Consider the following 26909-nt stretch of genomic DNA (forward strand, 5'->3'; position numbering starts at 1 on the left):
ATGAACTTGAGAAAGAGAGAACGAAAAGGGGGGAAGAGACAGAGAGAAGGAGATACAGGCAGGAGAGAGAGAGAGAGAGAGAGAAAGTTGATTTGAGAAATTCTTTTACTTAAAACAACACTGTCTAGAATGGTCAGTATCATCCAATAAAAGTGGATTATTGAAGTGGAACCCTCAACCCATCAGTAATGAAAAACAGCTATTATATTCAGGAATGAGACACCATATCATAAACTTGCTTGGCATATTTTATTAAGACCACTTGATTAATAACAGAAGCAGCTTTTCTGGTTGAGTCTTGAAAAAAAAGTATGAGAAACTCTGTAAAAAACAAATATCAATAGTTACTGTTCATTCAAGACCTGTGCCCATATGTTTTATTTTTTGTGGAGACAGGAAAAATGATTCTGGATTATGCCACTTCCTGTTTCCATGACAACACCACCTCAAAGTTCTCACAGTACAGTAATGTTTTAAATATTCATTGATCAAACACTGTTTTAGCTAAAACTAAACTAGAAAATATTTAAGAAGAAAAAAGCTTACTGGTGGTTTTATCTTCATCATTTTCTTTTCCTTCTTTTCCCCTCCTTTCTTCAAAAGTACCAATCAAAATAAGTATAAAAGAACCACTACCTAACCACAGGGTTTAATTCAAGGAAGACAGAAATTTCAGCTCATATACCCCAAAGTGATGAAGCCAGTGATTCAATAAAGAAAAGGAAAATAATATTCTCATAGAGAAAAAGTTACCTTCTCATGTGGAATCACAGTTTTCAATTTAAGCTGCTCAGAAGCCTGGATAGTGGCTAAGAGGACAGATTTCTCAAATACCTTCTAAAAGAGCAGTTGCTAGGTGCTTTCTCATTCTTCCTTGCTCTGAAGTTGTTTCTGGTGTGGTCATAGTGGAAGTGAGGCCTATGGCTGGTTCAGAATTGTGTGAGCTTAGCCCTGTTGGAGCTGAGACATGAACTGAGAGGCATGGCTGAGGGCCTCTGGGCTCAGGCCACAGCAGTGGCTGATCGTCTTTGGCTCTGTTTTATGCACATTTTAGGACAGATAAGAAGCAATATTTAGGATGCCAGAGGAGAACTAAGGGATACAGGTTGTCAAATCTCATAGAGGCATATGACTAAATTTTCATTTCAGAACACCTGCAATAGCAACAATTTATGCAGCAAGTACCATTTCTGGAGCTTCTACTTTGACTCAGATATGTTTGCCAGGAGTCTTATATGCATCATTATATTCAATGATCCTCACTGTATAAGGAAAACACTATTTTTTGTGGTTTTTTTTAAATTAAAGAACTTAAAAAATTTCTTGAAGTATATTTGAATTACAATATTATATTAGTTTCAGGTGTATGACATAGTGATTCAATATTTTTATAGGTTATGCAGTATACAAAGTTATAGTATTATTGACTATATTCCCTGTACTATACAGTACATCCCTGTGACTTATTTATTTTATAACTGGTAGTTTGTACCTCTTAATCTCCTTCACCTATTTTGACCATACCCTTCTTCTCTGCCAACCACTAGTCTGTTCTCTGTATCTGTGAGTCTGTTTCTGTTTTGTTATATTTGATCTTTTGTTTTGTTTTGTTTTCAATTCCACATATAAGTGAAAACGTACAGTATTTGTCTTTCTCAGTCTGACTTATTTCACTTAGCATAATATCCTCCAGGTCCATCCATGTTGTTGCAGATGGCAATAGTTCATTCCTTTTAATGGCTCAGTAATATTCCATTGTAAATATACCACATCTTCTTTATCCATTCATCTGTTGATGGACACAGGTTGGAACACACTATTATTATCACATTCTGTTGTACGGAAGCGGAACCCGAAGCTTACATAGGTAAATTAATGTGCACAAGTTCAATACGGCACGGCCACAGTAGAGCTGTGGTATGAAGTCAGGCTGTCTGCTTTAAAAGCCTTCATTTTAAACTGCTACGCAATATTATGTATTTTTAAAGAGAAATATTTTTAAAATCAGGTACAAACATATATATTTTTTATCCATAACATTTAAAGTTTTGCCCATTGTTTTTGAGTTGTGCTCTGAATTAGAATCACAAACACTCGTTGCCAAGGATAGTCTGCCAGCTATCTTTTCAGCCCTATTTGTAGCCACTCTCCACCCTTAGTACAATACAACCACCCTCAACCATTCGTATTCCCAGAACATACTTTGTGCCTTTGTTTAAACTGCACCATTTACCTTAAATGTCCTTATTCTCTTTTTCTAGCAACCAAAAACCCTGCTCACTCCTCAAAGTCTAGCTCAATAGTCACCTTCACTCAGGAACTGGGAAATGGCATGAGATTGAAGTATGGTTATTGAATTGCACTGTGAGCCTAGCATGTGTTTTGGTGAAATTAATACTGGTTCGAGTGAAGTTGTACTGGCTTAGGGAGTCCTAGTGTTTGCCAAGTGATGGCAGACAATTCTGATTTTCTATATCCACTGTGATTCTCCACGAACAGAAGAGGATTTCTCTGTAGCACAGGGAGAGGCAGGGTTACAAAAGCTACAGAGGTGCAGTTCCTGTATATTCAAGAGAAAATTTAACCACAAAGGAGGCTGACGTGTTCTTACACATAAATGGGAAAAGTAGTATGTCCAACGGGTCTTTGATCCCTCATAAAATTGTTTATACTCTGCTCCTTGTTTTATAATTAGGGTTTATTAGAATGACCTCACTGACGGTATATTGAATTTCTATGCCTTTTACAAGGAAAAGTAAGAAGCATAAATGCATTTGTTTTTTAAATTGTTGGTTATCACATTGGACAGCTTCTGTGCAGTAATAAACAATCCCTCAAATCCCAGTGACTTAAACAAACAAACATGTACTGGCCGCTCGCATTTACATATTAGCAGCTGCTCATCATCTAGGCAGTTCTGCTCCACTAGCCCCTCATTCCGGGCATTAGGCTGAAAGAGCAGCCCTAACTGTTCCTGTGGCAGTGGGAAAGGAGCAAGAGAACAGGAAAACAACTGATGGCCCTTAAAACTTCTGCTTGGGAGTGGGGTATGCCACACACACTCACCTACCACTGACCACTGACCAAATCAAGTCACATGGCTGAGCCCCATGCCTGTGGAGCCTCCCTGCCGCCATGGAGGCAACGCCAGTCAAAACTGCAGAGCGTGGGGATGTACAGTCCTCTTAAAAGAGTAGCTGTTCCTGGTTATACGGCTGCCAAAGTTACTTAGATATTACTCATAATGTATGTGATGTCTATTGCTGATTGTTATGCACTGAATTATGTCCCCTCAAAGTTCATGTGTTGAAGTCCTAACCCCCAGTAACTAAGAATGTGATGTATTTTGGGAGAGGGTCTTCAAAGAGATAATTAAGGTTAAATGAGTTCATTGAGGTGGGCTCTAATCCAATATGACTGGTGTTCTTATAAGAATAGGAGATTAGGACACAGACACACAAAGAAGGAAGACCATGTGAAGACACAGAGAAGACGACCATCTACAAGCCAATGAGGCAGGCCTTAGAATGAAACCAACCTTTCCGAATCCTTGATCTTGTACATCTAGCCTCCAGAATTGTGAGAAAATAAATTTCTGTTTCTAAGTCACCCATACTGTGATGCTTTGTTATAGCATCCCTAGCAAACTAATGCACTGATGAACAAATTAGCAGAGTTTATGATATTGATATTTCTACTTTTTACTTTATTCAATTAACACCCATAATAATAATAATCCCTAACAAACACGAAGCATTTACTATGTATTAAGTACAGAATTAAGCATGCTACATACATTGTCTATCTTATTCTCTCAGGATACTTCTATGATGCAGGTACTAATATGATCCACATTTTGTAGATGACAGGGTTTGAGAAACTTGTCCCAGTTTATCCCCAAATGGAGAGCTGCGATCTGATCCTAGGTCGTCTGATTACAGAACCAGCTTCCCGCTATTGCCATCAAGCGATGTTAGGATATCTCACAGTATTTATTAATCTCAAGAAAGCTAAGGGAATATAAAAATGAGTGAGCTATGATGCCTCTCTTGAGGAGTTTGCAATCCAGTTAACAAAACAAGAGAAGGGATAACTGTAATCCTAAGGAGGAGAAGATAAATGTCATGTAAAATGTCCTGTCCAGAATTGTTATTTATAACTTGGATGAAGAAACTGATGGCAGGATAATACATGTTGCTGATGATACAGTTGGAAGAGGCAACGTATTCCTTGGAAAATAGACTCAAACTTTTAAAAAGAAGATAAACGAAAACCATCTTGTCAGGGGAGAATCATTGGCCAAATCTAAAGAAATGATGTACAATGAATAAATAAAATGAACTTCTCTTAAGTCCAAAAGATAGCTGGATCAGAACAACAAAAAAATGGATGTAGACTGTTATGTGAACAAAGGGTATTTTAGCTTTATTGGTCAGCTGTGTCACTCATTGTGGACAAGTCATTCAGCAAATGTTTACAGAGTGCCTCGTCTGCATCAGGCACTGTGCTTGGAGCCAGAGATAGAAAGATGACCAAGTCAACTCTCTCAAGGTGCCCACAGCCTGGTAGAGAGATAGAGATGTAAGTACAACATTGTAAAAGAATTTGGTAGATGCTTTAAATGAGTCTGAATGAAGCACATTTGGTATACAGAAGAACTTTACACAGGGTCTGGGGAGAAAGGCAGAGAAGACACCTGAAGGTGCGATGGGAAGAAGGACCTTGCAGAGAAGGGAGTTCATAACATTCTAGGAGAAAGGACCAGTAAGTAAAAATTCAACAGTATTAAAAAGCTCAGGTCTATTTGGCATGGTGGAAATATAGTTTTAATCATGGGCAGAGGCATACAATGAGTCTGTAAAATTGGGCTGGGGCTGAGTTTTGAAGGGCAGTGCAGTCAATGCTACAAAGTTTGACCTTTCTCTTGTATGTAACAACAGGGTAATGAAAATTTCCAGAGTAGCCACATGACAACATTTGAGTCTTTGGAAGGTGATTATTGTAAACAATATAGAGAAAAGACTGGAGGGTATAGAGAGTAGTTCCAGAGAGATCACTTAAGTGGTGGTTTTAATTCTCCAAGTAAGAAAAGTTGAAGACTGACCTAAGAACATTCTACTAATATTCATGCTGATGGAACAGGAGTCTCTCCACCATTCTGGCCCAAAGTTTTGAGCTGTTTTTGTTTCCTTTTTTCTAACACAACACAACACAAGTTCAGGTGCTGGTTCCTTCTGTACCACCACACTCCCTTCACATATCCAGGTCTTCACCTTCTTTTAAGGAGTCTTAAAAAGTTCTACCTATGAAAAAGAAATATAGGGACTTCCCTGGCTGTCCAGTGGTTAGGACTCTGCACTTCCACTGCAGGGGGCACGGGTTTGATCCCTGGTCAGGGAACTAAGATCCCGCATGCTGCGTGGTATGGCCAAAAAAAAAAAAAAAAAGAAAGCAATGCAGTAGATTTTAAATGGGCTGAGTGAAATCTCAGGATATACATGCAATACTCCTACAGGGATGTACTTGGGTTGGGGGTGAGGCGCAAACAACTCTCAGAGGAAGATCTTCACTAGAAGGCCACAAGAGAGACACTAGCGATGCTCCTGGGCAGGATGACATGCAGGGCTCTGTTGAATGGAGGTGGGCAGCTCTCAGCATAGGCTTGGCTCCATCGCCTATCCCTGGATTGGCCTTATTGGTCTTTCTTTGGGTAGAGACTAGGTTCTTTCTAAAAGTGATCTCTAATCTCCTTGGAGCAATCCCTCCAGGTTGTCCAGAAGGTCACCCTGACTCCATCCTTGCCAGGTTCTCTATCTTCCTATTGATTCCCTGGAAAACTGCAGTCTTAATTTATTATTTGTAGGCTGTTTTATATGTTGATCTTTCAAATCTTTGTCTTTTGGTTTTCAAAAATTATTATTGCAAAAAAACTTGGTTCTTATAAAACAAGAGCTTTCAAAACAATCATATTTTATATTAACTTCAAAAAAAATGACTGTTTTTCTTTGTGTTCATGCTAAATCAATCTTAAACTCCCCTCTTCTCATTCCCCTTAAACTAAAGGGTATCTCTAAGGTCTGCAACCCTATATAGGGACATACATGATCAGGCAAGTATGGAAAAAAATCATATTAATTGACTTTTTCCAAAATATAATTTTATTTAAATAACTTTTTAAATCTAGCTAAAATGTATGATCTCCTGGGGAAAAAAAGTTCCTAAAGTTGGCTCAAGAAGAAACAGAAAATAGCATAGGTTAATAACCATAGAAAACAAATTGCAAAAGATGTCCAAGTACTAAACTAGCTCACAAGGAGGATGCCGAGTTTTATGTGTGATGCTTTGAAGGATCACATATAATTCCTATAATTTAAAAAATGCCCCTAAGCATTGGTTTTCAAAATATCTAGGCACAAAAATCACTTGAGGAGTTAGTAAACACCCTTATCTTCTCTTAATACTTTGATGCAGTAGTTATGGGATGGGACTCAGGAATCTGAATTTTAAGCAAACAGATATTTGGAAGACTATACTATTCTTTGAGAAACCTGTTTAAAGTCATGGTCTTTAATATGAAGTTTGCTTGAAAAATCCAATAGAGTGAGGAAAAAAATAGAACTTTCATTTATGTTTTTTTTTTTTTCCTAGTGAAAGAAAGACATTTTACTTTAAAGTTTTTTCTAAACTGATTGATCTGCTCCCCTCTCTGAGTTTATATGTCAGGTGGCCAAGCCGAACACATAGCCCAGCAGAGAAAAGTCCTGGGAGAAAAGTATGGGTGCCACCTGGCCCTCTCATGGTCACGTTTGCCCTTACACACTGCACTGCAATTTTCCTGGGTTACATCTTATAGTTGGCACTAAATGAATCCCTACAAAATGGACAAGTGGCATGATTATATTCTTGAATAGAAGCAACAGATTGGAGAGAGCACTCCTAATAAGATAATACTTTTCCTATTCATACTTAAAAAAAAAAGACTACATCAATCACATTATGAGGCAAACACAAAGATGATCTAATCAGATATGAAAAACATCAGCTCAAATAATGCTAATGTGATCAAAAATGTTACTGGAAACTTCGAACCTACACACAGTATCAACAACAACAAACTTATTCTAAGTGTACATTGTGCCTTGTGTGTTAACTAATAAAAGGATGAGATCATCAGGATCAATGGCATTTAAAAGCTAAGCATGCAGAATATTATTAATAATTTTAGTTATATATATAATCTATAAATAAATAAAATACATATACTGGAATACAAATACTGGAGGAAAGTATGGAATTTTCTCAAAAAAACTAAAAATAGAACTACCATATGATCCAGCATTTCCACTCCTGGGTATAAATCTGAAAAAACAAAAACACTAATTCTAAAAGACACATGCACCCCAATGTTCATAGCAGTACTATTTACAACTGCCAAGATATGGAAGCAACCTAAGTGTCCATCAACAGATGAATGGATAAAGAAGATGTGATAATATTTCACACACACACATACACACACACAATGGAATACTACTCAGCCATAAAAAGAATGAAGTTTTGCCATTTGCAACAACATGGATGGACTTGAAAGGTATTATGAGAAGTGAAATAAGTCAGACAAAGACAAATACTATATGATATCACTTATATGTGGAATCTAAAAAATACAACAAACTAGTAAATATAACAAAAAAGAGTCAGACTCAGATTTAGAGAACAAACTAGTGGTTACCAGTGGGGAGAGGGAAAGGGAAAGGGGCAATACAGGGGTAGGGGATTAAGAGGTATAAACTATTATGAATAAAATAAGCTACAAAGATATATTGTACCACACGGGGAATACAGCCAGTATTTTATGATAACTATTAATGGAGTATGACCTTTAAAAATTATGAATCAACTGTACACCAGTTACTTATATAACATTGTACATCAACTATGCTTCAATAAAAAATAAGCTCTTAAAACTTAAAAAAAATACATATACTGTGGTTATATTCTAACATCATTTTTTGGTGGTAGGTGTGCATCATCAAAAATATTAGACCTCTTCTTCAAGCATGGTCCATGAATAGGCACCAGTCGTGAACTATTTGTTGTAGGTCCATGATAAATACAGCAATTGAGAGTCAGTATTTTAAAACTTTGATAGTAATTTGACAGAGTTATTTTATGTCTATTAAATCTAATAATGAAGAAATTTAACTTGTATTTTCATTGTTTTTGTTTTATTAATTTTGTTTTTCTCTTAATTTCTTTTTATTTTGTTTTAACAAAGTAGCAATAAATGATGAGTTGGAAATGAAGAAAAAAGATCTCTAAGCACAGATCATTTGAAAATCACTGTTCTAGAGCATAAAAGAACATGTAAACTATCCTAATTAATTCTATAAAGTCCTGGTACTAAAATCTCACAAATATCCCACAAAAAGAAGTCTACAAACTAATCCCAGTTATGTTATATGTAGAATATTAGGAAATCAAACTAGCCTCAAATTAAAATAATAATATGCCCTAAGTAGAATTTTAATTTTTCCCCTTTAATTTTTAAACTATAAAGACAGTTCAACATCAGAAAATCTATTAATATGTGTTATTATGCTAATAGTTTTAAACATAGTAACATAATTATCTTGAGAACTATACATAAAAATTATTTCATCAACAAAGCAGGTTATTAGACCTTCCAGGTTGGTGAACACATGGAAATTTGGGGAGAGTGACACACCTGGAGAGGGCATGGAAGCTCTGAGCCCTTTCCTCATACCTTGCCCTACGCATCTCTTCCATCTGGCTGTTCCTGAGTTATATCCTTTTATAATAAACTGGTAATCAAACCCACCCATTTTGCTATTGTACATCTAGGATGCTGTGTTGCATGACCTTCTGGTTCTCCATGATATGCAGCTGTTACATTTTACCTGCCTAGCACTCTGACGGGCTTCTACACTCCTTCCACCTGACCCTGCAATGAACACCTGCATACTCATCCTTTTATGTACAGATTTGAAATTTTGTTGTGAATACCCAGAGAAGATTTGCAGAACAAGACTATTCACTTAGTTTGACTAGGAATAGCTGGAATGTTCTCCAGAATGCCTATACTCATCTATTCTTTTTAAAATTTATTTATTTAATTTAAAAAATAAAAAAAAATTTTTTTTTGGCTGCGTCAGGTCTTAGTTGTGGCATGTGGGATCATCGTTGAGGCACGCGGGATCTTTCGTTGTGGCGTGCAGGCTTCTCTCTAGTTGTGGCGTGAGGGTTTTCTCTCTCTAGTTGTGGCGCACAGGCTCCAGAGTGCATGGGCTCTGTAGTTGTGGCGCGCAGGTTCCAGAGCACGTGGGCTCTGTAGTTTGCGGCACATGGGCTCTCTAGTTGAGGCAAGTGGGCTCAGTAGTTGTGGCGCACAGGCTTAGTTGTCCCACTGCATGTGGGATCTTAGTTCCCCGACCAGGGATCGAACCCACGTCCCCTGCATTGGAAGGTGGATTCTTTACCACTGGACCACTGGGGAAGTCCCTACCCATCTATTCTATAACTGGCAGTGTGTGATAGCTTTGTATCCTAATATCCCTGGCAACATTTGCCATTATTGAGCTTTTCAAATTATTTCAATGTACTTTCTACATTATGGCACATATGGCACATAGTACTTCATGTTATCAGGTCACTCTTTCTGTCATTCTTTTTAGCCTTTTCTTCCTAGGGGTGAAATGACACAGTTATTTTTGTATGCCAGTCTAGTCAAGTGCCTACCACAAAATACAAAGTTGATAAAAATGAACTTGAATAAAAAATAAGCTATGTTCCATCGCTCAAAAAAAAAAAAAAAACACTCAAGGCAGGTTATTAAACATCACTGAGTGCAATTTTTCGTAATTATATATAATTATTTATTTTTATGAATGAATAGAAAAGCATCTGGAACATTATAAAACCAAAATGACCACAGTGGTTGTTTTTGGTTTTTTTTAGGATCAATACTACTTTATTTATGTAAACATTTCCGTTCTAGGGTACTTTAAAAAGGAGATGTGAATTTTCTCTGAGATTCAGTTCTAATTCAGTTGATATGAATAATATAGACTATGTGGGAGTTCAGTGTAGTATTGTTACAACTTTTCATATAAAAATATAGGTTTATATATATATATATAAAATACATATATTTATTATTACACATACATACACACACAGAGTTTATAAAATGCAAATCTCTTCTGAGGGCCAGACCTTCTTACATACCTCACTTAACTTCTTATACCTAAAGCTTTTTGAATTGTCCCAGTCAGAACTGCTTGTTCCTCTTTTGGGCTTCTACAATGCTTTGTCCTCCTTACTTTTGGCTTTTTAAAGTAAATAATTGTGTAAGTGTTGATCTCCCAATTTTGTGTTCCCCCACCTCCACCCACCCAGGGTGCTTAGCATAGCTCATACCTGAGACAGTTCAAATGTACTAACCAAGTTAAGAGATTGTTCAGTTGAACTTCTGTGCTAAGAGGTTCTGCCCGTGGGTGATGGAGGTGGCCGGAGATTTGGCTGTTGTCAACCGTCTTGAAGGTCCCTGTATTTTCTTCCATGTACAGTTTTGTCATCTTATCCCCCTCACCCCAAATTCCTTCCCTCTGTTGTCATTCCATATTGTCATTCCATTTGATTCACATTTTCTTCTTTCTTCCCCTAGCTTTGAGATATTATTGACATGTAACATTGTGTAAGTTTAAGGTGTACAATGTGATGATTTGATACACGTATATATAGTGAAATGATTACCACAAAAAGTTAACACATCCATTACCTCTCATAGTTTACCTTGTGTGTGTGTGTGTGTGTGTGTGTGTGTGTTGAGAACATATAAGATCTACTCTCTTAGCAACTTTCAAGTATACAACACAGTATTAACTACAGTCACCATGCTGCTCATTAGAGCTCCAGAACTTATTCATCTATAACTGGAAGTTTGTAACTTTAACCAAAATCTCCCCATTTTCCCCATCCCCCAGCTCCTGGCAATCACCAATCTACTCTCTGTTCCTATGAGTTTGGATTTTTTATATTCCATATATAAGTGAAATCATACAGTACTTGTCTTTCCCTGTCTGATGTTTCACTTAGCATAATGCTCTCAAGATTCATCCATGTTGTCACAAAAGATAGAGGTTCCTTCTTTTATATGTCTGAATAATATTACATATAATATATATTATATTGTTGATGGCTGAATCACATTCTCTTTCTCCATTCATCTGTTAATGAACACTTAGGTTGTTTCCATGTCTTGACTATTATGAATAATGCTGCAATGAACATGGGCATGCAGCTATCTTTTTGAGGCACTGACTTCATTTCTTTTGGATATATAGCCAGAAAAGGGATTGCTGGATCATATGGTAGCTCTATTTTTTATTTTTTAAGGAGTCTCCATATTGCTTTCTTTAGTGGCTGAATCAATTTACATTCCCATCAATAATGCACAAGTTGGGGCTTCCCTGGTGGCGCAGTGGTTAAGAATCCACCTGCCAATGCAGGGGACACGGGTTCGAGCCCTGGTCTGGGAAGATCCCACATGGTGTGGAGCAACTAAGCCCGTGTGCCACAACTACTGAGCCTGTGCTCTAGAACCCGCAAGCCACAATTACTGAGCCCACATGCTACAACTACTGAAGCCCGTGCACCTAGAGACTGTACTCTGCAACAAGAGAAGCCACCACAATGAGAAGCCCGTGCACCGCAACGAAGAGTAGCCCCAACTCACCACAACTAGAGAAAGCCTGCGTGCAGCAACGAAGACCCAATGCAGCTAAAAATAAAATAAATTTTAAAAATTTATTAAAAATAAATAATGCACAAGGGCTTCCTTTTTTCCACACCTTCACCAGCATTTGTTATCTCTTGTCTTTTTGATAATAGCCATTCTAGCAGGTATGAGGTGATATCTCACTGTGGTTTTGATTTGCATTTCCATGATGATTAGTGATGTTGAGCATCTTTTCATGTATTTGTTGACCATTTGTATGTCTTTTTTGGAAAACTGTTCAGATTCTTTGAACATTTTTTAATCAGATTGTTTTTGCTATTGAGTTGTATGAGTTCCTTATATATTTTGGATATTAACCTCTTATCAGATATACAGTTTGCAAATATTTTCTCCCATTCTGTAAGTTGCCTTTTCATTTTGTTGATTGTCTCTTTCGCTGTTTCTTTTTAGTTTGATGTTGTCCTACTTGTTTATTTTTACTTCTGTTTCTTGCGCTTTTGGTGCCATATCCAAGAAAATCATTGCCAAGACCAATGTCAAGGAGCTTTCCCCTATGTTTTCTTCTAGGAGTTTTACAGTTTCAGGTCTTACATTTAAGTTTTTAATCCATTTTGAATTAATTTTTGTGAGTGATATAAGATAGGGATATGATTTCATTTTTTTTTTTTTTGCATCTGAATATCTGGTTTTCCCAATACCATTTATTAAAGAGACTATTCTTTTCTCATTGAGTATTCTTGGGTCCCTCATCAAATATAAATTGGCTGTGTACACATAGGTTTATTTCTGGGCTATTTGTTGTGTTCCATTAGTCTATGTATCTGTTTTTATGTTGGCACCATACTTGTTTGATTACTATAGCTTTGTAATATCATTTGAAATCAGGAAGTGTGATGCCTCCAGTTTTGTTCTTCTCTATCAAGATTGCTTTGGATATTTGGGTCTTTAGTGGTTTCCTATGAGTTTTAGGATTTTTTCTGCTTCCGTGAAAAATGTCATTGCAATTTTGATAAAGACTGCATTGACTCTCCAGATGACTTTGGGTAATACGGACATTTTAACAATATTAATTCTTCTGAGCCATGAACATGAGATATCTTTCTATTGGTTTGTGTCTTCTTTAAATTTTTTCATCAAAATTTTATAGTTTTCAGTGTACAGATCTTTCACCTCCTTGGTTAAATGTACTCTTACATATTTTATTGTTTTTGATACTATTGTGAATGAGATTGTTTTCATTATTTCTTCTTCAGATAGTTCATTGTTAGTATATAGAAATGCAACTGATTTTTATACATTGGTTTCTGTATCCTGCAATGTTAACTTAATTTGTTTATTATTTCTAACATTTTAGGTGAAGTCTTTAGGATTTTCTATATATAAGGTTATGTTATCCACAACCAGAGAAAATTTTACTTCCTCCTTTCTGATTTGGATGTCTTTTGTTTATTTTTCTTCCCTAATTGCATAGGCTAGAACTTCTAGAAATATAATATACTAAAATGTTACAGTGGTTGTTTTTGTTTTGATTCATTTTCTTTTTTTATAGCCATTTTCTAAACTTTCTATAATAAATATAATTGTATATAAGTTTTTAAAAAAGTCATTATAAACACATAGCTTTGCATGTGAATAGAGTTTGTATAAAACATGTTAAGAATTAATATTACTCACTTAGAAGTTTATACATTTATCAGCTTGTTTTAGAAGTTATTTGCTCAATGGTTTATCTTCAGGAATGAACAATTTGAAGTTGACAAAGAAAAGGAACCAAAAAGCCCTTTAGTGTCTAAAAGTACTGTGTTTTAACTGTATTCACATAATGAGGACTGACTTTTTGTTCTCTGAAAAGCACCAAGTCTTTTACCTCCCCACTCTGTACCCATATTTATTTCCCAGTTAACGGGGTTCAGTAGGGCCATTCTTCTCCCTTTGAAATTTCCCTTCCCTTACTACAGATCATTTCTGCTTTGTATTTTTGAATATGTGATTGCTCTGAATTTTCTGATGCTTCTTTGCAGCCTACCTACCAAATGCCTTTTCTAATAGCTCTAGTTGTCACTATCACCTTTATCTTTTTTTTGACCGATTAAACCGTATGAATAATTATTTACTATAAAGTCACTAATACTTTCTAAATATCTTGCTTAACCAATTTAGTTCAGTAGTACCTTTACTTTCTGTATATTTATATTAGATTCTCCAAATAAACCTTCATTTCCTTTAGAAAAAATAGTTCAGTCACATAAAAAGAGAACCAAAAGCTATTGCGTGGAGTGAAAAAAACAAGATGAGAAATTGTCAATATAGTATTGAATCTTCATTCACTCTTCCACAAAAATATTTTTGAGTGTCTACTATGTGCCAGTCACTGTTCTAAGAGCTGGTGATATGGCAATTAATATAAAAGATGGGATCTTCCCCATGAAGGGGCATACATCCATGCATATATACATATCTATAATAAAACACCAGTCTGCAATAAAAAGAAAGAACAGAATAAGAGGACAAAGAGTATACTGATTATTCTTCATGTATCCTTCTAGATCTACTCTCTATCCTTTCCTGCTTGAATTTGGAGTTAAATGGAGAGGTTAAGTCTAAAGATAAAATAGGGCTTGTTGCTGTATGTGGCATCTAAAGCTAATTGGATTGGATGAGATTATTTAAGGAGCAAGTATGAACAGATGAGCACTGAGCCATCGGCACTGAAGCATTTTGAGGATGGGAACAGGGCCAGCTTCATAGGCATACAACTTGTGTGGTCACACAGGACCTTGTGCTTAAAGGGCCCTGTGTTTGGTTTAATGCTCTGTTCTCACTGTCTTGAAATTCCTAATAATTTTTGAATAAGGGCTCTGCATTTTCATTTTGCACTGCACACTCCAAATTATGTCAGGCCTGATTGGGAACATAAGGATTCAGCATAGTCAAGAGCCAGTGAAGTAAACTGAAAACCAAGTGAGTGTGTTAGTCTTGTCATAAAAGCTAAGTAAAGAAAGTGTATGGAGATGAACAGAGTGATCAACAGTCTCAAAAGCTGTTGCAAGGTCAAGTTATCTTTGGCCTGAACTCTGATGATTGAATTTAGTAACTTGGCTGTGACTGTTGCCCAGGTTGAACTGGGCTGCAGAGAGAAGATAAGAGGATAAGAACAAACACTGAGCGTGGACGACTTTCGCAAGCACTTTTCCTGTTCACGGGAAAGCTTAAAACTGGGCAGGAGCTGAAAGAGATATGGGGTCAAGACAAGGCTTTTCTAAAATGGAGATATTATGGCATATTTTTCCCTTCAGTAATGACTCATTAAAGAAGGGAGGGGAGTGGTGAGGAGGGGTGGAAATAATTACAGAAGCAAAGTTTTTGAGGAGAAGAGGGGAATGGGATCCAGTGCAAAGTAGAAGATTCTTCCCAGGAGCAGATGGAAGGCAAAGTGCATGGACAATGTCTGTGCCTGGTACCTTTTGAAGAAAGATCTGTTCTGATTGCTTCTGTATAAGAGTCAGAGTCTTCAGCTGAGGTAGGAAGCAGAGAGGGGATGTTGAAGTTTGAGGAAAGAGAAGAGAGTGTGAAACCTCTAAGAGGACAGGTAAGTGAATGGGATTAGAACTGACAGGCAGCACCAAGGGACATTGAATGGCTTAGCTACATGCAAATACATACAGCTGGTAAAGTCTGCTAAAATATTCATGCCAGCTATCTCTGGTAATTATTTCTTTTTTGCAACTTTCTGATTCTCCAAATTTTCCCTAACAGGCATATAGTGCTTTCATAATTAGCCTTTTAAAACTGTTATGGAAAGGTGAAAAGCAGGACATTAATGTAGGAGGCAGGTGCTTATGACTTGCAGCAGGTGAGTGGGGAATCAAAGAGAACAGAGACATCATTCCTGTTGCCTCTGAAAGCAATGCCATGGACTAGATAAAGAGCAGTCCAATTTTCTGCAGAAATGAGGAACAAGACAAAATATCTTTGACCTTTTTTCAGGCCTTCAGATTTACTCTGTGTCTAGGCTTGAGCCACTGATTGTGTTTCTCAGTTGAATTTGAAAGGTCTACCAGCAGAAATCTTCCCCAGTTCTGGCACCAGGTTGGCCGCCATTCTTGGTAGTTGGGTAGTGATAAACCCTCTCACCCCTGCCTGCATGTTCATGGGTGTTTTAATGGGAAGCTGGGTGAGGCTCTGTCAGGGATGAACCAGCCATCTCTTATACCATAAACTCATTCATATTTTAAAGTTTTCTTGCTTGTTAAAATGGTTAAAAGTAAATCCCTCTCCTCAGAATTTGAAGTCCTTGATGTCTGCTTTCAGAGTGTCCTTAAGTCACTCATTATTTATCTCATTAACAGTTTTGCCTGTTATTTTTTAAAAGTGCAAATCAAGATCGTTGTTCCAAAAAGGAATTTCAGAGATAATACATTGTTATGAAGGGACTGTTACTAATTCCAAAACATTTTCACCCTGTTAGACCCTGTAATATTAGCTCATGTGTGCTTTTAGTTTGAACCATGATAGATGGGGTGGTGAATGGGGAATTTCAGGGCAACATTTTAAACCGAGTTCCTCTAAGCAATTTACCCTCATCTTTCTGCTGAAATCTTTGTTGGGATCGTAAATCAACTCTCAGGACAAGATGTGGGAATTAGATCCTATGACTGTTATCACACCCTATGGAGCTCAGCTGTGTGGATGCAGAGGTGGTAACTCTGCATGGGGTATGAGGTAGGGTGTGTGTTTGGAACCCTGAGTGTGGTGAGCTGAAGATTTAAGAGCTAGCAGCAGCTGTGGAAGGCAAGTCCAGAGTTTTACATTAGGAGAAAGCGGGGTGGGGGGGATGGATATTTCTCTTGTGGTAGAAATGATATTTAACTTAACAATATGTATTTGGATTACAGCACCTTTCCTTCATAAAATGGAGAAGCTCACTGATGAATTTCTTTCATCATTCAACTCTTTCATAATGAATTTCTTACATAAGAAACCTCCTTTATAAATTTATCTATTCTTTGTATTCATGCATGAATGTAAATTCTTAAAAGGACAGCACAGTTATTTTTAACATTAGTTTACATATATTGCTATTGAAAATTAAGATTAAAATAGATGAAGAGTACTGTATGAGCACTGGGTCTAATTATAAAAAAAAACTGAACTTTGGGTGATGTTAATGTTAATCTACAAATCAATTGAAGGGAATTATTTGCAGCTAGGCATTTATTTTCATGAAAGATTATGTATGACTTACATTAGATGGGCTGAAATGGGGAAGTGATCACTGCAGTTGTTGTGGGTGAAAAGCTCAGGATATGGTTAGAAGCAGATTTTTAGAATCTCATGAGGAAGGGCTCAAAGAACAGCATGATCAGTATATCACTAGACAATGATTAGAGTTGCTTTAGAAGATTATGAAAGATAGGGAAATGAATTCTTATAGCCTGGAACTCTTGGTAGTCAGGCAAGCTTAAATTAGTATTTTTGAGAAAATCATAAAGTCTCATTTATCATATTTGTGCAATGAAAATAATACCTACTTTATAGGTGGTGGGATTTAAATAGTACACACACACACACACACACACATCCTGGATACAGTACAAGTTTAAAACATTGTAGTTTATTGTCAGGTCCCTTAGAGAGGGCATCTATGACAAAAGGGTCAACAAAGCTAGCCCTTTAGAATTAGAAGACAACTTCAAGTTTGGGGACAACATATGAGTCCAAGCACCTATATTATCTGTTAGCCTGTCCTCTCTCCTTTCTTCACAGGCAAAACTGGGATTCTGTTATGACTGAAGGACCTCTCTCCTTACTTGCAATACTAGATGTTTTGGGACACCTGCAAGGAAGTTGCAGATTTTGTCAAACACTGATAGAATAAAAGACTGTAGTTAATCTCTCCTTTTTCACAGCCAGAATAGAGGACTGACCTTAGGCTTTTTTTTTTTTGGTGGAAGGGTAGGGAGGTGGTGATCTTCATCTGGGAATGAGTCTACGTAAGTCATAGAAGACCTTGCCAGTTTGGGTGGAGGACAACCACCGGCCCTGCATGGCTGGTCAGCGAGTCAGTCGCTGGCCCCGCTTCAGCCCTCCAGGAGTCTGGATGATTGAGGAAGATCACTGGGTGATCTGATAGAGGACTGCGGAAGGGGAGGATCAAGTCAACCTCTTCCAGACTCATTATAGTCCCCTAAAGCATTAATGACATTTTTGCTTCATACCGATACAGGGAAAATCTTAGTTCACTGACCTAACAAATAATTACAGCTCTTTGGCAAGCTTTTGTTCATGGAAACTGGCAGCATTTCCAAACACTTTAATGATGTTTATTGTCTTAACCAGCACCTGTCCTTTACCCTGCCTGCATACTCCAAAAAAAAGTTAACTGAAAGAGAGAATGATTCATTTCATACCCTGATGTTTTCTTATGACCACAGCTGTGGCCACTTCAGTGTCCAGCAAAGTATTTCTTTGGCGAGTGACCTAGGGAGGGGCGGAAAGCGGAGTGGAAGAGGCCTCTGGAAAGTCTTTAACACTGGGGCGTATTCTCTAATATTTGACTCCAAGAAATTCCCACTCATGGAATCTGGCCTATCATAAATAATTTTCTTTTCTGTACTTGATTCAACTTAATAAATCGTGTCAACAAACTATGGTGAATGATGACTGTTCTTCACCCAACAGAACAATAGCCTTCCTGGTTGAAGCTCTGGAAGGATAGAAATCTATCAGTTCCAGTTTCCTCCTGCTGGGCAAAGTCTTCTATCTCAGCTGGCTGATTCCTCTTCTTCATAACTCCTCCCCTAGAATGAGTTCTTCCTTTCTCTGACCCCTAGGATACCCTGACATGCATTCCTCCTCTTCTAATTTGCCTTTGTTGGCCTTAATTCTGAAATAACATCTCTGTAAGATGCAGAAAGGTGACATTTGTCACCAAAGAGGCAAATTCTCAATAAGGATTTCTTTTTTAAAAACTTGTCTTAAAAAAAAAATCATGCCCAAACCAGCCAGGTCTTCTACTTTGTTTTTTTTTTCTATTTTTTTCATTTTTTCTTTCTCTTTCTTTCTTTTTTTCTACTTTGTTTTTAAAGGTAGACTTTAAAAAATAAATTAGTCCCACTAAATAAATTGTAACTGGTGTACAAAATGGTATGGGAATGAGAAGTATTCCTTTTACTTGTACCAACAATAGTGCATATGCCTGTCCTCCCAATTGTATTACAAATTGTCAAATCTTGGTGCACTGTCACATCTGATATTTCACATAACTGAATCTTTCCTAAACAATTATACTGTTTCCCAAGCTCACAACTCTTTTTCTAAACCAAGCCTCTCATAGAGTCTGTCTCCACACAAAGATTTTCTTCCCAATTTTCTTCTTCTAATAACATGGTGCTTATTTTTGATTGCTATTAAACACACCCACCATAATCTCCAACATTGTTCTTCACAACCACTCCATCATGGCCCTTACAGTTTGCTACATTTCATATCTACTATTTTGTTTCCTTTCCCACTGCCGCCACCCTAGCTCTGATACACGGGCAGTCTTTGCTTTGCATGGCAGTGAGAGACCCATAAAAATGACTGCAAACAGAAACCATGCAAAGCAATCTCATCACTCAAAGGGGGAAAATTACAGTTGTTCTGGGACCTTTAAAAAAAATTTATCAACGCATTAAAAACTCTTTTACTGCAGGTTATAAGCATACAGGGAAACTGAAAATTATAAAACTCAGAGTTAATACGTATACTATAATTTGAAACATTTGAAGCATTGAGCAGTAAAGAGGTTTTTTCTTTGTAGAAATCTTATCAAGCGCAGTTTGAACAGTGCTTGCCCTCCTCTTATCGTATTACATACAGTGTGGAGTGAGCATCTTTATTATGCTTTGGTGAATTGTCATAGCACAGGGAGATCAGCTGGGTGCTTTGTGATGACCTAGAGGGGTGGGATAGGGAGGAGGGGAGGGAGGCTGAAGAGGGAGGGGTTATGGGGACAGGTATATGCATATGGCTGATTCGCTTTGTTGTACAACAGAAACTAACACAGTATTATGAAGCAATTATACTCCAATAAAGATCTATTTAAAAAACTGCATTGGCTTCTGACTACTTATCCTTTGTGCTTTCAATGTCATGAAATACCTCTGATAGTTTCTTTAATGTGAAGATTTTTTTTGCCAGTGTGCCTTCTTCTGAGACATCTTCATCCTTTTCACCACAATCATTTTCCTCATTTGTGTCACTAAGTTTGCCTTCACCGACTTTCTCTGGCTGCACACTATAGTCTCGCAGACAGTGACAGTGTCAACATTCCCACAGACAGCTATTTCTTCTGTAACTCCATTTACATTCAATTTGAATTTCACTTGCAGCTTTATTAATTTTTGTTACTTTGTTGCACTTCAACTCTTATCTAATTTCCTCTTTGGTCATCCATTTTTCAAATGTTATGCAGGTTTATCACTGGAAGACAAGGAGGCAACACAACTATAGGCTTTGCTGTCTGTGTGTGAAACAAGTAACAGATGTGTGGTGGCCGATCACCAATAGACTTTGAAGAAAGTGACATGACTGGTCACTGATTATGATGTGCAACTGTTATTTCGGTAGTGATCTGTGAATTGAAGATCTAGCAGTGAAGTTTCTACTTTATGCAATTATTCACAGCTAATATATTATGGTAACTGAAATGAGAACTGTGTTGTTAAGGAACTGGTGTCACTTAACTAAACTGTGATAACTGCAATCTGTATATTATTGTAACCATGTAAAGCAAGGATGACCTGATTGCGACTAGGATAATTTTCCGGCTTCTCTTTTTATCTTCGGTGTCTCTAATCCATCTGACATTCACTGGTCCAAATTTTCCCCTAGGATTACTACTGCCTTATTCATCACTTAACCACTCAAGGACCTCACAGAATCACACGTGTAGTTTTCACCCAACACACTTGTAACATAATTGTAACCATCTACCTAGTTGACCTAGGCACCTCTACTTACATTTTGCAATTTCATCTCTATTAGTCCTCTGGGGGTAACAGGTTTTCCTGAGCCCTGCTGCAGGATTAGGAAGTTGAGGCTGCTTTGTTCTTGTTGTGGCTGCGGCTGCTGTTCGTAATTTCCGCAGGAAGTTAGTTCTATAGGAAGACTCAGCTCTGTTGTTAAAACTGGACTTTCGGGGTGTCATGTCTGAGCGATACCCCAGTAGGGTAGATTTGAAGAGCTGTCCCTTTTGTTTCCCTGAGCTTTCCGCAAGACTTGCTCTCCAAATACACCGAGGCCAGTGAGAGTAACTGCTGAACTTCCAAGTGGGAAACACATGATTAGACTTCTCAGACTTGTTTCTTTGTAGATGACAGCAACACACACCCTTCTGCCTGATGCTTTACCTGTTATCTCTCAAATCAGAGTCTGGGGACAGTCATCTCACCTTGATTATTTACTCAGGGGTATCCCTCTCCTTGGTACTGCTACAGTGAGATGTCAGTGCCTCCTTCACAGTCTGTCTTTTGGTTTCTAGGAAATAGGACAATATCACTGAGTTTTTCTTTGTATTTACCATAAAACATCCTCTAAAGAATAAGAGGTGAATATAAAGAGAACTCTTCTTATTATTCTGACCCCCCCAAAGGAAGACCCATAGAATCAAGCTGGGCAAACTCCTGTGACTATCTTGAACAACAGAGTATAATAGAAGTGATGTCACAGGTCTTCTGAGGCTAAATAATAAGAACACCTTGCATTTTTGCCTTGCCTTCTTAGGACACTTATTCGTAGAACTCAGCTGCTATGTATGCTGTAAGGATGCCCAAACTAGCCCACATGCAGAGGCCACGAATAAGTAATTTGGCCAGTAGCCCAGCCAGTAACTGGTGTCATCTGCCAGACATGAGTGAAGATGCATTAAAATGATTCCTGCCCTCATCTCAGTTTTTGAATCTCTCCAGCTAATACCCCACACCTGTTAAAAGAGATATAAGCAGTCTTCCCTGGGTTCAGACTAAACTCCTGACCCACAAAATCTGTGACTACAATTGTCGTTATTTTTATAAAATTGTATGCCCTGAGTTTGGGGTGGTTTGTTATGCAGCAATAGTAACTGGAACAGAAATACTTGAAATACTTAAAATTGAGCGGTGAGATAAGTGAATTTATCTTTTCTTGTCTATACTTTCTAACATTTATACAACACATATGGTAACTTGTGCGGTCAATAAGGACAAGTTGGTTGATTAGATGTGGCTGGGAGAGGGAAGGGTCTGGGGTGCCGCCCAGATTTCATGTCCTTGGACACTAGTGAGAAGAGGCTGTTATGCATTAATTGTTCTCCTTATCTCATCCATATAAAGGACACTGGCAGCACATTACTTCTTGTTAAAGTGTTGCATTAGCAACCTCATTAGAAGTAGCCCCCAAACTGTAATAAAATGTGATGGGATAATTTCCCACCCTTACCAAATACTGCCAAGGCGTAGAAATCGCCTTATCCTTTGTAGCTAAATGGTTAATTCTGGGAGAGACCCATCTAACTTCTATACAGCCAACTTGATAGTCCAACTGTGGACCACCTTTCATTTTTCCCCATTTCATCTCCTAGTTTTGTGCTTGAACTGATACACTTCAAGATTTATGATCCTTCTGACAAAAATGAAATGAGACAGCCAGATGGTTGTGGCTCTCAGAAGGATAAGAAACAGTTTGAATAAGAATCAAGGATCATTTTGACCACCAGTTCACCAAACAAAGCCAAAACATTAGCATCAAGGAATAAGCCAACTGCTGGCATAAGTGCAAGTGCCAGGAGTTGCTTGTTTCAACTAATCGAATTCAATAAATCATTGCAACTGTACAGTTCTAAGTACTTTATTTATTCCTTAGCAAGTGAGTCTTACACTTCCATCTTCCGGGAGAGTGGGGGAACGCATTTACTACGCCTGGAATGGGTTGAGCTGGTTTAGGAGGGATCCGCCATAGAATCAGCAGAAAGCATTCTATCCACTAGTCTCTCAACCACATTAGAACTTTAAGATTGCATTCTGGTGGTACTCCTTAGAAAAGAGAAAGAAGTTTCACCTGTGGGATCAATTAGAGGCCAATTTGTTTCTTCTAATCTTGTAATCTTAAAGGAGTTAGTCTATAAAAAATCTAAAAAGTTTCTATCTTGGCCATTTTGGCATAGAATAGTTGGAGATTAAAGAGAGGAACAACAAGGCCTTTGGGGGGGACAAAAAAATGAAAATAACCAAAATTACGTCTTTGTTGCATGTGTGGCCAAAAGTAGAAAGCTTCATATCATACAAGGTTTTTTGTCTTGGCAGCAAGTATTGCCCTTACACCATTGAATGTCATTGCAATCATATGGTATCAATAACAAATGAATTATGGCCAGAAAGTCTAAGGTCTGTTCTTGCAGAGTTTAGATCTGAATTCTCTTTCTCACAAATCTCAAAAGCATTTTCATTCTGAAATCTGGCCAGTTTTTTGACCTTTCTTCTGACCTGAAAGGGTTATGTAGCTAGGGTAAGACTCATACTATTGCCTGGAACATCCCTCAGAGTGGCCAAATATATTCTTTATGACTGTGAAGCAATTTCCAAGTCACATTTCTTTCTGTGGCAGAGTTTTCTAGACTACTGAGTTATACAGCATATCCCAGTATAATCATTTCCAATTTCTGTCTCAAGACTTGGGTTAGGCTCTTTCAAGATGGTCTAAACACTCTACCAATTGATAGCATTATAATGGGCCTTTTGAATTAGATTTTGGTCCCAGAGGCCAGACATGGGAGCTTATGTCTATTTTCTACACTATTTTAATTGGTCTTTGTGGCCAGACTCATCAAGACATAAAAGCTTTAATTAAGGTGGTAGTAGTGGAGTAAAGAAAATAATAAGAGAACTTGATGGCATTCTGAATGTGGGCTGTAGGGGGAAAGGAAACAAAGTTGACTAAGTCTTCTGGGTAACTGGGCTAATAAGATGTCTGACATAATGTGGATGATTTAGTTTTGGATGGTCTCACGCTAAACTAAGAAATAATGTATTGTTAACATGCTTCAGCCAGGTCTTAGGTTTATTTTAAAAATATCCTTCATATAGTAAAACTGCTGTCAAACAATACTGTAATTTAAGCCCTCTCTCCCAAAACAGAGATGGTAAATTTTACAGAGGGTGTACGATCCAGAATTATTTCCTGCTGGATCTCAAAACTAAAGCATCCTGAAATTAGGTCACTCACCAAGCATTCTAAGACTCAGAGCCAATGAAAGCTTTCTCTCACCTTCAGGTTTTTTAAAGGTCTCTTCTCTTACTTAACAACCTTAAGTGCACGAAATTCTCCTGTTACTATTAAAGACAAACCACTGTTTGTTTATATTTTAAAAGTAATGTATTAAAATGAGACTCAACATTTAAGAACTTGATCTTAATTTGATTTTTAAAATTGGTTAAAAGCCTATTTTAAACGTCATACTTAATGGTGAATTACTAAAAGAATTCCCACTGGTAAGAGAAAAAGTATGACTTCTTTTACTATTATCCAATATTGTTCTAGTTTTATTCCCAACACAATATGACAAGAAAAATTAAGGTATATTGAATATTAGAATTGGACATAAATTATTTGCCACTTGATATGATTTTCAGAAAATGAAAAATTAATAAGCTAAGGGGACAGATAAAAGATAACACAAAACTCAGTTCTCATCACAAGGAAAGAATTTTGTAACTGTGTGTGGTGATGGATGTTAACTAAACTTAATGTGGTAATCATTTTGGAATATATATGTAATATTATGTTATATCATATATAAACATATAACCTATTCATTAATTCTACATCAAAAATGAATACAGTGTTATATGTCAATTACATCTCATTTTTAAAAAAGTATTAAATGAAAATTTGCTCAACTTCCCTTAACAAAGGCATGAAAAAGAAAAGTAGGGTTTGGTCTTTTGATTTTTTTTTTTATTCATTTTTTTAATATAAGAGGTTTGGCAAATTGACATCCAGTGTATTTAAGGAGGAAATGTCACTCATAATATAAGTGGTAGTGTAATTGGTACAACATTTAGAAGAACATTTGGCAGTATCTACAGTTTAAAATGTTCTTAATTTTTGACCCAACAATTCCACCTGTAGTAATTTTTTTCTGCAAAGTAGACACATAAAAATATATAAAGATGTATGGAAAGATGTTCACTGCCATATAGTGTGTAATAACAAAATTTAGAAACGAACTTGTATTAGTCATAATTCATTTCAGTTATGAGTGGCAGAAAAAAATGTAGCTCAAATAAGATGGATAATTTCTTCTTCATATAAAATTCCAGATAGGCAGTCTAGGGTAGGTATAAAACTTGATCAATCAAGGCCCAGGCTCCATATGTCTTGTGGTTCCACTGTGTGGGCCTCAACTTCAAGATATAAGCATGTGCCTATAGGCAGCAGGATGGAGGAAGGGAAGTGAAAAGGCAGAGGGTGTAGTCATCCTGTCTCTTGGGAAGAATCTTGGAATCTGCTATGTGATACTCTACATACATTCTACTGTTCAGAACTTAGTCATATGGTAACACCTAGCTTCAAGGGAGACTGGAAAATACAGACTTTATTCTGGGCAGCCATGTGCCTAGCTAAAAGTGTGAAGGTACAATTACCATAGCAGAAAGGGAGAATGGATTTCAGGGAATATCCATCAGTCTCTGCCACATGCCTGACTGACCAACAACAGGAAAATATGGTGTAGAACATCATACAGTTGAATACTATGCAGTTGTAGTAAAGTAAGGCAGCTCTACTTGGAAAGTTGTTACAGAGCATGATCTACATTCAAGTTTCAAAAAAGCATGTGTGAGAAATGCCTGCATATGTTCACCAAAAGACATGTTAAAATGTTCATTTATGCATTATTTAAAACAGCCCCAAACTGAAAATGCCACAAATGTCCACTCACAGTAGGATGAATAAGTAAAGGCTGGCATATTTACCTAGTGAAATACTTTTGGTAATGGGAACGAACACTGTTGCAATATGCAACAATATGGCTGATTCTTAAAACATAATGTTGAGCAAAAGAAGCCAGGCACAGAACACATAATGTATAGTCCACTTTATGTAACTTAAAAAACAGACAAAATTACCTACAGGGTTAGAGAGCAGGATAAGGTTACCTTTAAGAGATGGTAGTGACAGAAAAGGAGCTTGAGAGAGACTTTTGAGGTGCTGGTAATGTTCTACTTCTTGAACTGAGTGCTGGGTACTTGGGGATATTCACTTTGTGAAAATTCATCAAGCTGCCCAATTAGATTTGTGCATATTTTTGTATGCATGTAACATGTCACTAAGATTTTTAAAAAGCATATGTACACTTGTACATATGTAGAAAATCTGGAAGTGTATATGCCATATTAAATTAGGAGTCAGTAAACTTTTTCTGTAAAGGGTAAGATAGTAAATATTTTAGGTTTTGTTGGCCACACAATCTCTGCTATAACTACTTAATTTCACTGTTGTAGTGCAAAAGCAGCCCTAGACAATACATAAATGAATGGGTATGGCTGTGTTCCAATAAAATTTATTTACAAAAGCAGGTGACAGGCTGTAGTTTACCAGCCCCTGTACTAAACTGTTCATAGTGGTTACCTCTGGGGATAGCACTGAGGGGAAGGAGGCTTTTTACTCTTTACATATTTCTATAATGTCTAATATTTTACAATTAGCATTCTACTTAAAGCACCTACTATTATTAAAAGATCAAATGTTTCCCTGAAACAAAAAACTGGATCTAAGCGCAATCAGTGCACACCGCAAAGTAGCAACACAAATCTGATGCAAGTCAGGCAGCAAAGTATTCAGCATATTATCTGTCACCTAAAGTGCCTACAGAAATACAGAAAATTTTATTGCCAATTGCTGAGAGGATTAACATCTGTTAGTAATAAAAAATCTATTCACCAAGGGTCGTTATCTATACTTGTAATTTCCCATTTAAAACAGATGTTAGCCATGATACTGCCATAGTGTCAACTTTCCACGTTATAACAAGAAAATCATTGCTTTTACTCTGCACATGGAACATGTGTTTTGATTAATGTATAAGCATGCCAGTAGCATAAATGTGCATATGCAAAGAAAAACTATG

Source organism: Balaenoptera ricei, chromosome 9 (genome assembly GCF_028023285.1).
Source record: "Balaenoptera ricei isolate mBalRic1 chromosome 9, mBalRic1.hap2, whole genome shotgun sequence".
Taxonomy (NCBI): domain Eukaryota; kingdom Metazoa; phylum Chordata; class Mammalia; order Artiodactyla; family Balaenopteridae; genus Balaenoptera; species Balaenoptera ricei.